This window comes from Agelaius phoeniceus, chromosome Z (assembly GCF_051311805.1).
Source record: "Agelaius phoeniceus isolate bAgePho1 chromosome Z, bAgePho1.hap1, whole genome shotgun sequence".
NCBI classification, from domain to species: Eukaryota; Metazoa; Chordata; class Aves; order Passeriformes; family Icteridae; genus Agelaius; species Agelaius phoeniceus.
The window spans coordinates 93,391,858-93,404,726 of NC_135303.1; the positions used below are offsets into that span (position 1 = coordinate 93,391,858).

Below are 12,869 nucleotides of genomic sequence, written 5' to 3' on the forward strand. Positions count from 1 at the left end.
GGGGATGGCGAGGGGGGTCCGGACCCCTGGGGCAGCTTTTCCCGGGGATGGCGAGGGGGGAGCGGGGGTCCCGACCCCTGGGGCAGCTTTTCCCGGGGACGGCGAGGGATGACCGGACAGGCCCCTGGGTGGCTCCCCCGGGGATGGCGAGAGGGGTCCGCGCCCCTCCGGCGGCTTTTCCTGCGCATGGCGAGCGATGGCCGGAGCCCCGGGCGGTCCCTCCCCGGAACGGGTGGGGGGGACCCGATGCCGGGGGCGGCTTTTCCCAGGCACGGCGAGGGAGGAGGGGACCCCCGGGCGGCTCCTCCCGCCGATGGCGAGGGGGGAGCCGAGCTCTGCAGCGTCGTTTCCCGGGCACGGCGAGGGATGCCCGGAGCGCGGCGGTGCCTCCGGGGCTGGGGGGGTTGGCGGCGGCGGCCCCGCCCCCCGCAGGTGCCGGCGCGGCGGGGCCGGGGGTGACGTCAGGCGGGGCGGGCGCGGTGCCGGTGCCGGTCGGGCCATGGCGGAGCCGAGCGCGGCGGCCCCGGTGAGTGCGGCGGCCCCGGCGCTGCCCCCGAGCCCCGGCGGGCGCTGCCGCTGAGCGGGTCCGTGTCCGTGTCGGTGTCCGTGTCGGTGTCCGTGTCGGTGTCCGTGTCCCGTGCGGGACCGCCCGCGGGAGCGTCCCTGGGAGCGGCGCCGGTGTCGCCTCGTCCTTCCCGTGCCCCGGAGCCCCTCGCCCGGAACGGAGGGATTCGAACCGCCGGGAGCGCCGGCGGGCTGCCGGCGAGGGCGAGCGGAGACACCGGCATTGCTGCTCCGCCGCCTCACACGGGCTCGGTGCGTCTTTGTGTGCCCTGTGGGCTCGTTCGGGCGCCGTGCCCTGTCTGTGTGTCCGTGCCTCGCGGCTCTGTCCGTGCCCGAGTGTCTGTGTGCGCCCTGTCTGTCTGTGTCAGTCTGTCCGGGCTCTGTGTGTGCCCTGTCGGTCTGTCTGTCCGTGCCCGTGGGTCTGTCCGTCCGTGCCTGCCGGTCTGTCCGTGCTTGTGTGTGCGCCCTGCCTGTCCGTCCGGGCTGTGTGTGTCTGTATATGCCCTGTCTGTCTGTCTGTCCTGGCGGTGTGTGTGTGTCTGTCTGTATGTGCCCTGTCTGTCTGTCCTAGCTGTGTGTGTATGTGCCCTGTTGTCTGTCCTGGCTATGTGTGTCTGTATGTGCCCTGTCAGTCCGGGCGGTGTGTGTCTGTATGTGCCCTGTCAGTCTGTCCGGGCGTGTGTGTCTGTGTGCGCCCTGTCTGTCCGGGCGGTGTGTGTCCGTACGTGCCCCATTTGCCCACACGCTCCCTCTGTGTCCGTTCGTGCCCCGCGAGCCCACGCGTGCTGGGTGTGCCCACGGTCCCCCATGGGTCCGTACCTGCCCTGTGAGTCCGTGCGTGCCCCGGGGTGTCCCCGTGAGCAGCATCCATCCATGGGCGCCGTGATGGGCTGTACCCGCCCTGTGTGCCCACACGTGCGTGCCCTGTGAACGGGCTCTGTGTGCCGCTCGTGCCCCGTGGCCGTACAGGTCCTGTGTGTGTCCCACTCGTGCCCCATGGCCGTGCAGGTCCCGTGTGTGCCCCGTGGCTGTGCATGTCCTGTGTGTCCCACTCGTTCCCCATGGCTGTGCAGGTCCCGTGTGTGCCCCGTGGCTGTGCATGTCCTGTGTGTCCCACTCGTTCCCCATGGCTGTGCAGGTCCCGTGTGTGCCCCGTGGCTGTGCATGTCCTGTGTGTCCCACTCGTTCCCCATGGCTGTGCAGGTCCCGTGTGTGCCCCACTCGTGCTCCGTGGTCGTACAGGTCCCGTGTGTGCCCCACTCGTGCCCCGTTGCTGTGCAGGTCCCGTGTGTGCCCCATTCGTGCCCCGTGGCTGTGCAGGTCCTGTGTGTGCCCTGTGGCTGTGCAGGTCCTGTGTGTCCCACTCGTGCCCTGTGGCCGTGCAGGTCCCGTGTGTGCCCCACTCGTGCCCCGTGGCTGTGCAGGTCCCGTGTGTGCCACTCGTGCTCCGTGGCTGTGCAGGTCCCGTATGTGCCCCACTCATGCCCCGTGGCTGTGCAGGTCCCGTGTGTGCCACTCGTTCCCCATGGCTGTGCAGGTCCCGTGTGTGCCCCACTCGTGCCCCGTGGCCGTGCAGGTCCCGTGTGTGCCCCACTCATGCCCCGTGGCTGTGCAGGTCCCGTGTGTGCCCCACTCGTGCCCCGTGGCCGTGCAGGTCCCGTGTGTGTGCCACTCGTGCCCCATGGCTGTGCAGGTCCCGTGTGTGTGCCACTCGTGCCATGTGTGTCCCTCCGTGCACACTTGTGGGTTCACCCAGGCAGACCCGGTGTCACTGCCCGGCGGGTGCCCAGAGCCCTTCCCTGTGCCCAGAGAGAGAAGGTTGCTCCTCTGCCTCTGCCCTGCTCCGAGGCAGGCTGCGTTTGCTCTCGGTCAGGTTTATTTCCTCTCAGCTGGGCTAGAGCCTCGGGGGGAGGTGGCAGGTGGTGACAGTCCAGGTTTAATGGCACTGGGACGCGCCTGGCGTGTGGGGAAGGTGAGTTTGGCTGGGGACATCCATCCCGGGCTGCTGTGGTGTGAGGAGCAGAAAGGGGGAGGCAGACCCGACCCTGGTGTGGCAGTGGCTCTGCTGGGCTGTCCCCACACAGAGGAGCCCTCCCTCTAGCCCGAGGCGTGGCGCTGGGCAGGGGAGAGGCTCCGCGGGCTGCAGAGCTCAGAGCTCAGCCTTCGCTGGGTATCAGAGGTGCTGGGGTGCCTCTGCCAGCCTGGCTGCGTGCCTGGGGACATGGTGGCCACAGGAGGGGATGTCCAGGGTGCAGGGTCCCCCTGTCCAAGCAGCTGGCTCGGTAGTGGACACACAGAGCTTGGCTGCTGCGAGGGATGGGGTCTCTGCAGTCAGCTCTGTGCTCCTCACAGTTAATTAGACACGATTAATCCTCTCTGGCGCTGGGAACTCCCAGCAAACCAGAGTGCTTTCCCCTCTCCTGGTCTGAGCAGGATCCCAGCCTCGTGCAGGGCGAGGCGTGGGGACAGGGACATCGTTTTGAGCCCCTTGGACACAATCAGGGGTGGCAGCTCAGACCTGCAGTGCCCTGACCTTGCAGTGGATGGACAGGTGTCCGTCAGGGGGAAGGTGACAAGCCCCGTGGAGGTTGGTGGGTGAAGGATTGCAGGGAAAGGGAGGTCAGGACTGTAATGAGGATATTGCAGGAATAAGGGCCAGATCTGGACTTTTGGGGATAAATGTCACACCCAGCCGGTAAGCATCAGCATTCCCCATCCCTACAAAAGAGGAGGGGGCAAAGGGACACGATAATCCCGGTTCCACTGATGCCCTTGTCCTTGGGAGAGGTGTCAGTGTGTGCCCTGCTCTGGCCTTGGAGCCAAAGCAGAGCGGAGTCGAGCTCACTTGAGGATATGAGTCAGAGGTGGGTTTAATCAGTGCAGGGTTAATGGTCGGTGATCTTGGAGGGCTTTTCCAACCTAAACGAGGTTAGAAAAGCCTCCAAAAGCCCTCTCTGGCTGTGATTCATCGCAGTCCTTTCGCTCCTGCAGCTGAGCCCAGGCTGTTAGCAAGGACTGATAAAACCTGCAATCGCAATCCAATGACCCGTGTTCGGAAAGAACGACATTGATCTGGGAACATCCCGCTCTCCAGGCCGAGTCCTCCATGCCGAGGGTCGTGTTTGTCCCTTCTGTACACCTAGAACAGAGTCCCGAAGGAGCTGGATTAGCTCCCCACCCTGCTCCTGCCCCCTGGGCTGCCAAAATCTCCAGAGCGGGCATTCAGGGCTGGAATTACCCCTCAGATCTCCAGGCTGCAGGAGCCAACTCGCTTCTGCTCTAGTGGATGCTGTTTGTTTGCCCTTTCCGAGGGGTCTAAAAGGGTCTGTTCCGAGCTGTCCCCCACCGAACAGGGGGGACAGGCACCTCCAAACGAGGCTTGTTTTCCTCCTCGGAAAGCCTCGCATGCAGGCCAGGCAAATGCCTTTCAGGGTGCTGGTTCTGATTTGGATAGCTGAGCTAGAGAGGTCTAAATTTAAGCGAGATGAATCTCACCCGGTGCTTGCAAACCTTGCTTTTCAGACTTTTCGCCTTGATCTTTCCTTTTTTTAGCACGACCCTGCTGTTCTCCTACCACTCAGGACTCTTCCCAGGCACAGAAAATGCTTCTGAAACTTTCCACACACCCCCCCCCCCCCGCCAGGTGGGAGGTGTTGCAGAAATGCAACTGCAGGGAAGCATTTGCAGCTCATCCTCCTTGCCGAAGCCCGGGTTAAACAAGCAGCCTGTTAATTTTGTGTTAATGGCTCTGAGCAACGCCGAGTCCCACCCCCCCTCCGCCACCCCTTTCCTCCCTACCTTGTGCCAACATTTAATTGCTCTCACTCTGGAGAGATGCTATCTCCTTTCAAGGTTGAACTTATCTAGTTTTTACTTGCAGTGGTGGGGGGGGGGGGGGATGCTGCCGTGTCCTTGTCACGGAGGTCACGCGTCGCTGCTGCTCCTTGTCCCCTCCACCGCCGCTGCTCGGGAGCCCGAGGGTGCTGTCCCCTCTCACCTCGGGCTTCTTGTGGCACCCTCGGGACGTGGCTGTGTGGCCAGGTGCCCACCTGGGTGCAGCCGTGGGTGTGAGCTCGCTTTTCTGACTCCTCAGGGACGCGTTCCCGCTGCCCCCTCAGGGAACACCCGCTCCTGTGCTGATGCCTTAGGCGGGAGACGCTCCGTGCTCATCCCAAACCTTTCCTGGCCCCGGCAGAGCTCTCTGTCCTGGCCCCATGCATCTCCCTGCCACATAAACCTGTGCTCTGTCCGACTGTGACCTCTCTGAGGTGATTTGGGCCACCAACCAACCAACCAACCATGAGTTACTGCAGCTTTTCGTGTTAGCGATTTACATTTAATATAACCCAGGGAAGGAGTCAGGGATGGGACTGGGCAGTGACACAAATCCCCGAGGAAGGTGCTGGGATGCTGTTTCTGCACGGGCAGCAGCCACACCTGGTGCTGTGTGCAGTTGGTTGCACCTGCTGTGAGATCCATCCTCGGGGTGTTCCGTGCTCTGGAGAAATGTGGGCAAACACTGCGTTGAGGCAATAATAATGCCTTTAGATAGATAATAAGGCTCCTAAATAGATCTAATTCCAGGAAACTCAGCTGGCTGATTGGAATTGTATTTTTAGTCTCCGGTTCGTGTATTTACCTGAAATTTCTGTCCTGCTGCTCTAGCTGGAGCTGACCCCGGGTTGCCTGCTGCTCCTGCCTTTTACCCAAATACTCTGACTGCACAAAGTTTCTGAGTTCCATCAGTTGGTCTGAAAATGCTTTATTTTGGCAGATGCCTGGCAATACTGAAATTTCTGTCTTAAGGGGCCTTAAGGGGTCATTGAGGGGTTTTAAAGAGGTTGCACAGGGGGTTGGTGGGAAAAGCCCTGCTTTGGCACAGTGGGGTGCACATGGCGCTTGATCTGTGGGCTCCCCTGGTCCTCTTTGGCAACAGTTTCATCAGTTTTACTGACGGTACCTAATAGTGAATCTGGCAGATATCTAATTCTCTATTCCTGGCATGCTTAAAAAGTGCCTTATTTTTCAATTAATTCTGTTAGCTGTACAGATTTAATGGATTCCTTTAGAGGTCCCCATCAGTCACCGACACCGGACGTTTCTTTTCCAGTGCCGTTCCTCTCTCCTCCTTTGTGCCTAGAAAGATCACGTTCCCACGCATTTTCCACGTCTCATTCTTGCCAGAATGGCTTTTTCATTATTTAAATCCTGCTGCTTTTCCAGGTTTGTGACTTTTGGGGTCTTTGGTAGAAGCTTGAAGCAGGTTCCTTGCTTTCAGTGATGCCAGCGACTGCTCTGGGCTTTTTTAAATTTGCCCTTTTAAAGTCATACGGCTGCTGCCGCCGTTATTTTGGGCTCGCCGTTCCCGTGAGCAGCGGAGAAGCAGAAAGAAACTATAATAGAAGAAGACTTGCATTAGGCATGGCAGTTCATTTTGGCCTCGTCCCTGTCACGCAGACCTGCTGCCACTCCATGGGCAATTAACGCTGGAACGTGACCCGCTCCTTGTGCCAGCAGCAACTTCTCATCCCAAAGATTTGTGAGCTCCCTGGGTCTGGTAGTGGTTACTCATGAGTTGTTTGCATGGTGGCATTTTTATTTGCCCCCCTGGCTGCGTGGATGTGATGGATGGTGGCAAGGTGTCCCTGTGCACGGAGAAGAGTGAAATTCGGCACTTGTGGTGTTTGGGTGTCTGACACCGCTGAGGAGGGGGAAATCACATCCTCCACGTGGGGTAGAAATATTTTGGCACGCTGAACTCTTCATTTGTGCCTCCTGTTGCTCTCCCAGGTGACCGCAGCACCCCTCAGACCTGGCCAGGTGCTGCCAGGCAGCGGCGCCGGCTGGGGCAGCCCGGGCTGGGCTCCCCGAGGGCTCCCCCTGCCCAGCGCCAGGCTGAGATTAAGCACTGATCTCCTTCCAGGGCTTTCCAGGCAGGATTGCCTGGGAGGATTTACAGGAGCCGATTTCAGCCCTGCTGAAAGGTGCCAGGGTGACCTTGCCATCACTCCCTGTCCCCGGGGCTGCGTCAGGAGTGGGACCAGCTCCCACATCTCCCCTCCGAAATCTTCCCCTGGCTGGGAGGCTGCGGGGGCAACTAACGCCGCTTCTTCCTGCAGCACTTTCCACCCGAGCCCAGCCTGTCTTTAAAAAGCAGCCGGCGTGGTTGTGCTTGGAACAGGCGGCTCGGTTTCTATATTATACACAGCGCTCATCTCCGTGGGAGGCCGGGCAGCCCACGCCGCTGCGCTGCCGCAGCCCGGAGCCCTTCCCGGCTCTTCCCGGCTCCTCGGGGCGTTCCCGGAGGCAGGGAAGGAGCAGGGAGCTCTGCAGAGTGCCTCGTGTGTGCCCCACGCCCCTCGGGGCACAGCTGTCCCCTCCCCGGGCACCGGCCACCTTGTGTCACACACCCTGCCCTTGTGTTCCGAGGCTGCCTCACCTCACCTGCCCTGACCCTCCAGGTGAGCACCCAGCCCCTGCTGCCCCAGCCCCGGGCTGCCTTACCTGCCCTGGCCCTCCAGGTGAGCACCCAGCCCCTGCTGCCCCAGCCCCAGGCTGCCTTACCTGCCCTGACCCTCCAGGTGAACACCCAGCCCCTGCTGCCCCCAGCCCCGGGCTGCCTTACCTGCCCTGGCCCTCCAGGTGAGCACCCAGCCCCTGCTGCCCCAGCCCCTGCTGCCCCAGCCCCTGCTGCCCCAGCCCCGGGCTGCCTCACCTGCCCTGACCCTCCAGGTGAGCACCCAGCCCCTGCTGCCCCAGCCTGGCTCTGCTCCCAGCCATCCACGGGCACGCCAGGTCCCTGTGATCTCCCACAGGAGTGGCTTGGCCGTGTTTCAGCATCACCTTCAGCCCCTCTGGATTCGGGGAGCAGCAAACCGTCCCCGTCCCCCCCAAGCTGAGTCCTGTTGGTGTCCATCTGTCCCAGCTGTCTGGGTTATTTGCACAATTTAATTCTTGGCTACACCTGGTTTTACAACGGGATTAATTTAATCGGGCAACTGATACACCTGCAACAATTAGCTATGTAAACCGAGATAAAAGGCCAATCAAATTTCATGGTTTGGAGTGCAGGCTGCTTCCAGCTGGAGGCTTCCTAAGCCCTTCTGAAATCCCTCCCCAGAGGAAGCTCTGCAGGTCATCTCCAGCCCCGAGCGAGGCTTGTTCCTCTGTGAAATGTGCGAAATGGGGCTGGGGAATGCAGCAATGTTCAGGGAGACTGAGCCTTGAAATGGGGCCAGGGAATGCAGCAATGTTCAGGGGAGGCTGAGCCTTGGGGACAAGGCTGCTCCCCCTGCCCACCTCTGGCTCTGGGATGATGCCCCGGGGTGTTCCTGGCCCCGAGTGAGGTTTGTCCCTCTGTGAAATGAGCAAAATGGGGCTGGGGAATGCAGCAATGTTCAGGGAGGCTGAGCCTTGAAATGGGGCCAGGGAATGCACAATGTTCGGGGAGGCTGAGTCTTGGGGACAAGGCTGCTCCCCCTGCCCACCTCTGGCTCTGGGATGATGCCCAGGGGTGTTCCCAGCCCTGATCGAGGCTTGTTCCTCTATGAAATGAGCAAAATGGGGCTGGAGAATGCAGCAATGAGCCAGGGAGGTTGAGCATTGAAATGGGGCCGGGGAATGCAGCAATGTTCGGGGGAGACTGAGCCTTGAAATGGGGCCAGGGAATGCAGCAATGTTCAGGGGAGGCTGAGCCTTGGGGACAAGGCTGCTCCCCCTGCCCACCTCTGGCTCTGGGATGATGCCCCGGGGTGTTCCTGGCCCTGAGTGAGGTTTGTCCTTCTGTGAAATGAGCAAAATGGGGCTGGGGAATGCAGCAATGTTCAGGGAGGCTGAGCCTTGGGGAAATGGGCCAGGGAATGCACAGTGTTCAGGGAGGCTGAGCCTTGAAATGGGGCTGGGGGATGCACAATGTTCAGGGAGACTGAGCCTTGAAATGGGGCTGGGGGATGCACAATGTTCAAGGAGGCTGAGCCTTGAAATGGGGCTGGGGAATGCAGCAATGTTCGGGGGAGACTGAGCCTTGAAATGGGGCCAGGGAATGCACAGTGTTCGGGGAGGCTGAGCCTTGGGGACAAGGCTGCTCCCCCTGCCCACCTCTGGCTCTGGGATGATGCCCGGGGGTGTTCTCAGCCCCGGCCAGGTGCTCTGAGGGCAGGACCAGGTTTGAGCCAGGCTGGAAATCCCCCTGTGCTGTGCGGGCTCTGTGCTCCCCTGAGTGAGCATGGAAAGTTCTGAACCATCACAAAGCGCCTTTGGGTAGAGGTAAATTAAAGGTAAATTAAACCCTTTCCAGTAAAGGTAAATTAAACCCTTTCCCTGCTGTGAGGGGGCAGGGCTGGGAATGCTGGTGTGGAAATAGGTCCTGGCTCAAAATGACTGCAAGGACAGAGGGTAGGCGCTGGGCTTCTCGGGATGGGATCCATCTGGGACTGCTTCCAGTTAAAATGAGATCAAGGAGAATGGGACGAGGGAAAAAACAGGCAGATATCTGTGCACTTTGTGGGGATTGCAGCGTGAAGCCTTGGGCTGGGCTCAGTGCTGGGCTCCTCTCCCCGCTCCCCGCGGTGCCCAGAAAGGTTGGTTTGCTCCTGGCTTTGTTCCAGGTTGCTGTAATTCCCACCCTGCATTCCAGGAATGGTGCTGGGATGGGCGGGTGAGGAAGGGGCTGCACCTCTGGGGGTCAGAGCTGTGGTCCTGGGACCTGAGCCGGGCCCCTGGGCCAGGGAAATTCATCGGGTCATGGATGTGCTGGAGCTCCTCAGGCCTGAGCCAGGGGGAATCCTGGCCAGAGGATGGCTGGGAGAGCTGGGGCTGTTGAGCTGCACAAGAGAAGGCTCCAGGGACACCTCAGAGCCCCTGCCAGGGCCTCCAGGGGCTCCAGCAGAGCTGCCCAGGGACTGGGGACAAGGCCTGCAGGGACAGCAGCCAGGCAATGGCTCCCAGTGCCAGAGGGCAGGCACAGATTTTGGGCTCTTGGGAATTAGGAATTGCTGGCTGGGAGGGTGGGCAGGCCCTGGCCCAGGGTGCCCAGAGCAGCTGTGGCTGCCCCTGGATCCCTGGCAGTGCCCAGGCCAGGCTGGATGGGGCTTGGAGCAGCCTGGGACACTGGAAGGTGTCCCTGCCCATGGCAGGGGGTGGCGCTGGGTGGGCTTTGAGGTCTGTTCCTCCCTAAGCCATTCTGGAATTCTGGAGTTCTGTCACTGATTTGCATTTCTCTTACAAGCATTGGATCTGACCTGTACTCAGGCACCTGTACCCAGGAGACTATTTCAGATAATTTTAGAACTGCAGTTCTTTTGCTCTCTGGGAATTCTCCTTTCTCCTTAGTTTTTTGTCTGTTTATTTTTATTTTTTTTTTTCAATGCAAGGTTGTATCAACTTGAGAAGGGCTTTATCCAGAGCTTGCAATGAGCTGCCCAGGCTTAGCTCCCTTCCCTACAACCTCCCAGGCTGAGTGAGGCCAAGTGCAGAAACACCATAAATTAGAAACAATGACATGTTCCAAGCGAGGCAGTGAGCAGGCAAGGCCTGTCCTCGTGCCCAGGAGAGCTGGGAGCCTGGAATGGTGGCCAGGGAGCCGTTCCTGGGGGAGCCAGAGAGGGAACTCCTGGGAAGCAGAAATGCCTGTGGGATGGAGAGGGGTCTTGCAGCTCCTGGAGTCACTGCTGGGCTGAAAGGGGCTCTGGGGCCAGCTGTGCGTCCAGCTGTGCTGCAGCTCTGGGGCCAGCTGTGCGTGCAGCTGTGCTAGCACAGGGCTGGGGGTGTGCTCCTCTCTCCCTCACACCTGTGCCACCAAACCCTAAACTTCAGGGAGCTACATTTCAGTACGAAATTGTCATTTCTCCTTTTTCCCCCCCCAGGCTCACTCTACAGCTGATGCCAGCTTTGGGTGCTTCGGTGGGAGAGTCAAGGAAATGTGAAATTGGGTGAGACTCCTTTGGGAAAACGAAGTCGGAGTGTTCCATGAAGGGTCGAGATGAGCATGGTGCCATCTCTGGGTCATCTCCCTTCTGCTTGAGCAAGGGGCAGGGAGGTCCCAAAGGGCATCTTGATGGGCTTTATACTTGCCAGAAAATCCATTTTTGATATTCCTGACTGAGGGATTCCGAACTTTGCCAGGCAGAGGCTTGTCCCACCTGTTTGAAAAGGACACAAAACCACCAAGGGTGAGGAGGCAGCCTCACCTGCCCCCAAAATCCCTGATGGCCACACCTGCTCCCAAAATCCCTGCTGGCCACACCTGCCCCAAAATCCCTCCTGGCCATACCTGCCCCCAAAATCCCTCCTGGCCGTATCTGCTCCCAAAATCCCTGCTCCCAAAATCCCTGCTGGCCACATCTGCTCCCAAAATCCCTGCTGGATCACAGCGCTCCAGCAGCTCCTTATCTCCTGTGTTTGCAGGCAAGTCTGCTCTCCAGAAAGGCACTTAGGGTCTTTGTCTCCCTGAGTCATTATGAGCGCCCTCCCCATACTCTTCTGTTAAAGATGGGTCTAAGGTTACAAAAAAATCCCAAATCTCTGAGCTGGAAAGCAAATTGCTGTCTGCTTCAAACACAGGGCGTGTTGTGGAAAAGAGAAGCAGCTGAGAGGAAATCCCGATTGTAATAACACTCGCAGGATCTTTTCAGGACATGAGGGTGCTGTGTGTTCCAGCAGACCCCAGGATCTGCCAGGATCAGAGCTGTGGCTGAGCAGACAGGAAGGAGAATGCCACAGCAAGGTTTGGGAAGCTCACTGCTCCCTGTGGAAGAGCCTGGGCTGGTGCTTGTGCTCATCCCAAAGTTTGGGAAGCTCATTTTTCCCTGTGGAAGAGCCTGGGCTGGTGCTTGTGCTCATCCCAAAGTTTGGGAAGCTCATTTTTCACCTGGGTTGGTGTTTGTGCCCATCTCACCTTTCTCCTGAGGCTGAGGGCTCCAGGCAGCCCCACTGACCCCGGGGAGGCTGTGGGGTGATGCTGACACTGGACACCACCTGGAGACCCCAAATCTCCCAAGGGTTTTGCCTCACAGCCTGGAATCTAAGCTCATTTCCGACTCTGACCTCCTTTATCTGAATAAATCTCACGTGCCTGCTACTACTCAGACAGCAAAAATAATCTTTGCTGCTGCTGTGATATGTGTGTCAGCTTTTCTTCATCGCAGCAAAGTGTGCTGTAAGAGCTGCAAAATGCTTTGGAAACATGAGGATTTTTTTGAGCAACAGAGATTGAAAGGGGAGGGAAAAAAAAGTGAATCTCTGGGACTTAGAAACCAAACCCCTCAGCCAGGTTTCCCTGGCACAATTCCTTTTGCAAAATGGTCTTGCTGCTGCCCACTGGAGCCAAATGGGAAGGAAGGGATTAAAGCTGTGAGACTGCTCCGTCCTGATGGCTCTTTCACAGTCCTGGGCAGAGCAGAAGGGACATTTCAGAGCAATATTTAGCTAAATAAATGCTGGGCACCGTGGGGTCTGGAGCCCGAGCCTGATTGCGTTGCTCTCAGCGAGGCCGTGCTCTAAGCCTGCATTTAAACCACCAGGTCAGGGAGCAGAGCAGATCCCCCAAAAACCAGCAGCAGCAGCTCGCTCCCAGCTGTGCTGTGAGTGCTGCCCTGCTCCATCCTCCCTTCTGGGCTGCAGTCTGGGTGGGGAGCAGGGTCACTCTGGCTCGGGTGATCCTTGTGAGGCTGGCAGCGGGCAGGGAGCGCTGGGCTGTACGAGCAATGCGGGCGGCACGGTGGGGACGGACAGAGAGCAGAGATCTCTGCAGCCAGGTCAGGAAATTGGGGTTTATTGCAGAGGGCCTGGGTGCAGGGCCCTGCTGGGAGCTGCCAGGACAGCTCAGAGCAGCACTGAGAGAAGAGAGGGGGAGAGAGGATGAGAGGGTGAGAGAGTAAAAGGGGTAAGAGAGTAAAAGGCAAGAGCTGAGAGACAAGAGGTGAGAGCTAAGAGCATAGAAAAGTAAGAGAGAGAAGTCCCCGTTCCAATACCATAAATCATCTCCTGTGTTGAATATTCTGATTCTCACTAACCAATCCAGTACAAGATACAAATCCTACAGCATTTACATACAGCCTATAGGAATCACTACATTACCATACTGTGCTACATTTTAAACCCCAAAAACTCCTCTTTGGGCCCCTTCTGCCAAGCTGGCAGGGTCTGCTCTGGCCCTTGATCTGTCTGCAAGCAGAGGGTGTTGTTCCATCGAAAGGGGATCACCTTCAGCTGGCCATGCCATTGTTTTCCAGTTGTTCAGTAACTGAGGGATCTCAAAGCTTGCTTTCATTTCAATCTCACTTAGAGTTTCCATATTCTCCAAATCT

At 58.9% G+C, this 12,869-nt stretch overlaps 1 protein-coding gene across 1 annotated transcript in view; it reads left to right on the forward strand.

Annotated features, from left to right (window-relative positions):
• The first annotated feature begins 343 nt into the window (after positions 1-343).
• Positions 344-12,869, forward strand: part of MAPK4 (mitogen-activated protein kinase 4) — a 63,184-nt gene continuing 50,658 nt past the window's right edge. The window contains exon 1 of the mRNA XM_054652574.2: positions 344-526. The gene's annotated coding sequence lies outside the window, so the exon portion shown is untranslated. The remainder of the gene's footprint in view (positions 527-12,869) is intronic.